Below are 3,440 nucleotides of genomic sequence, written 5' to 3'. Positions count from 1 at the left end.
CCAAGCCCAGATTTCCAGTAGTTGAACCCCAGGCCTGAAAATCTCTGTTGTGCTCGTTCATCTTAGGATCGCCATACCTTTCGACTCCGAACTCCAAAAGTTACATTCTTGGTAGCGTTGGAAAGAAGACTCAACGACCTTTAATTTAATGGGTCATGGGCCACCGAGATTATCATCTTTCAAAATATAGGGTCATTAAAAGTCGACCCTTTATGCGAACTCCTACCCAAACTTAGCCACGATGAATCTTTTGGATTTAATTTGATCCTAGGGGTCCTTCATGACCCCACCTCGCCTCTAACGCTGCTCAAATTCTCAAAGACTCATCTCAACTCCTGCATACGCTCCTCAATACTCGAGTTCGACCCTACCCATATACAAAAAGGGTTTGAATTCTAGGGGAAAATTTTGAGGGGTGTTACATTATCTCCCCCTTGGGATCATTCGTCCTCGAATGACGAGTGGACAGGAATGGACTCAGGGTACAGATCACAATCAACATTCAGTCATTCAATCAACCAAATTTTTTAAACAAATATCAATCAAAACTCAAAATGCACTAATGAATTCAAGTCAAGGAAACGTCATTACCTTCAACATTCTCCTCGGTAGGCACGAATAGGTGTGGATATTTAGATTTCATGGCTTCCTCCGCTTCCCATGTGGCTTCCTCAAGAAATTGATTCCTCCACAGGACCTTGACTGAGGCAACCTCTTTGTTCCTCAATTTGCGAATTTGGCGATCAAGAATTTGGACCGGAACCTCCTCATAAGACAAGCTATCCTTAATTCCAATGCTATCAATGGGGAATACCAATGAGGGGTCGTCCAAGCACTTTTTCAACATCGAAATGTGAAACACCGGATGAATAGAGGATAGCTCTGAGGGTAACTCTAACTCATAGGCAACATTCTCAATCCGCCTCGAAATCTGGTAAGGACCGATATACCGGGGACTAAGCTTCCCCTTCCTTCCGAACCTCATGACTCCCTTCATGGGTGACACTTTCAAATACATCCAATCACCCACCTCAAACTTCAAGTCTCTCCTCCTCACGTCGGTGTAAGATTTTTGGCAGCTTTGGGCCATTTTTAGCCTATCTTGGATAACTCTCACCTTCTCTATGGCCTGGTGAACAAAATCGGGACCAATCAACTCGGCTTCACCAACTTCAAACCACCCAATAGGAGATCTACACCTCCTCCCATACAAAGCTTCATAAGGAGCCATTTGAATGCTTGCATGATAGCTATTGTTATATGCAAACTCTATGAGAGGTAAGTGATCGTCCCAATTTCCCTTGAAGTCGAGCACACATGCCCTCAACATATCTTCCAATGTCTGGATGGTGCGCTCTACTTGGCCATCTGTCTGGGATGAAAGGTTGTACTCAAGTTTACCCTCGAACCTAATCCCTTCTGAAAGGATTTCCAAAATTGGGAAGTGAATTGAGCTCCCCTGTCTGAGATGATAGACAAAGGGACCCCATACAATCTGACGATCTCTTGTATATACAACCTTGCATAATCTTCTACGGTGTCAGTAGTCTTAACCACCAAGAAGTGGGCTGATTTCATCATTCTATCCACAATCACCCAAATGGAATCATGTTGCTTTCGGGACTTCGGCAAGCCTGTAATAAAGTCCATGTTGATCATCTCCCACTTCCATTTTGGAATTTCTATATTTTGAGCTAAACCACAAAGCCTTTGATGCTGAGCCTTCACTTGTTAACAATTCGGGCATTTGGAAATGAATTCCGCAATATCCCTCTTCATCCCACTCCACCAATAAATTTCCCTCAAGTCATGGTATATTTTTGTAGAGCCCGGATGAATAGAGTATCTAGAACTATGCGCCTCGGCCATAATCCTTTCTCGAACATCATCGAAATCCGGCATACACAATCTATTTTGGTACCGTAATACACCATCTCCCCCTTGGGTAAAAACCATAACCTCTTGTTTGTGAACGACTCCCTTCAATTGGAGAAGGACGGGATCTTGGTCTTGCTTCTCCTTTACCTCTGCCAGCAGTGAGGATGTAGCCCCATCTCGAACATTTACTCCACCTTCATTGTTCTCTTCGAGTCGAACTCTCAATCGGGCTAATTTATGTACCTCCTTCGCCAATTCCCTCCTTCCCTTCTCCACATGGGCAGTGGTACCCATAGAAAACCTGCTAAGAGCATCAGCAACAACATTAGCTTTACCTGGATGGTAGAGGATACTCATGTCGTAGTCCTTGAGCAGCTCAAGCCATCTCCTTTGCCTCAGGTTGAGTTCCCTCTGGCTGAAGACATATTGCAATCTCTTGTGATCGGTGAATACGTCAACATGCACTCCATACAAGTAGTGGCGCCAAATTTTAAGCACAAATACCACAGCTGCCAGCTCAAGGTCATGAGTTGGGTATTTCCTCTCATGAACCTTAAGTTGTCTCGAAGCATAGGCTATCACCTTCCCCCTTTGCATCAACATACAATCCAAACCAATTCTGGATGCATCACAATAGATCACAAAACCCTCTGTACCCTCGGGCAAGGTTAGAACAGGAGTAGTAGTTAGCTTGGTCTTCAATTCCTGAAAACTCTCCTCACAAGCATCGGACCATTGGAACTTAGCCTTCTTTTGAGTCAGCTTAGTCAATGGTGATAATATAGATGAGAATCCCTCTACAAACCTTCGATAATAGCCGGCCAAACCTAAGAAGCTTCTTATCTCCGTCGGGGATGTGGGTCTGGGCCAACTCTTCACTGCCTTAATTTTCTGAGCATCAACCTGAATACCATCTCCAGATACAATGTGGCCTAGGAAGGCCACTGATGCAAGCCAAAACTCACATTTAGAGAACTTTGCATACAATACCTGGTCTATCAAGGTTTGTAAAACGACTCTAAGATGATAAGCGTGCTCCTCTTCATTCTTGGAGTAGACTAGAATATCATCTATGAATACAATCACAAACATATCAAGATATGGCTTAAACACTTGGTTCATGAGATCCATGAAAGCTGCGGGGGCATTAGTCAACCCGAAGGACATGATCAAAAATTCAAAGTGGCCATAACGAGTCCGAAAAGCAGTCTTCGGAATATCACATTCCCTCACCTTCAACTGATGGTAGCCGGATCTCAAGTCTATCTTTGAGAAACACGTGGCACCTTGAAGTTGGTCAAATAAATCATCTATTCTGGGGAGAGGGTACTTATTCTTTATAGTGACCTTGTTCAGCTGCCTATAGTCGATACACATTCTAAGGGACCCATCCTTCTTCCGCACAAATAGGACCGGAGCACCCCATGGTGAGACACTCGGCCTAATGAATCCCTTATCTAACAAGTCTTTCAACTGCTCCTTCAACTCCTTCAACTCAGCCGGAGCCATTCTATAGGGAGGGATCGAGATAGGTTGGGTATCAGGAAGAATATCAATCTCAA

The sequence above is a fragment of the Solanum dulcamara genome, chromosome 9 (assembly GCF_947179165.1).
Source record: "Solanum dulcamara chromosome 9, daSolDulc1.2, whole genome shotgun sequence".
Classification (NCBI taxonomy): Eukaryota; Viridiplantae; Streptophyta; class Magnoliopsida; order Solanales; family Solanaceae; genus Solanum; species Solanum dulcamara.
Note: the sequence above shows the minus strand (reverse complement) of the source record.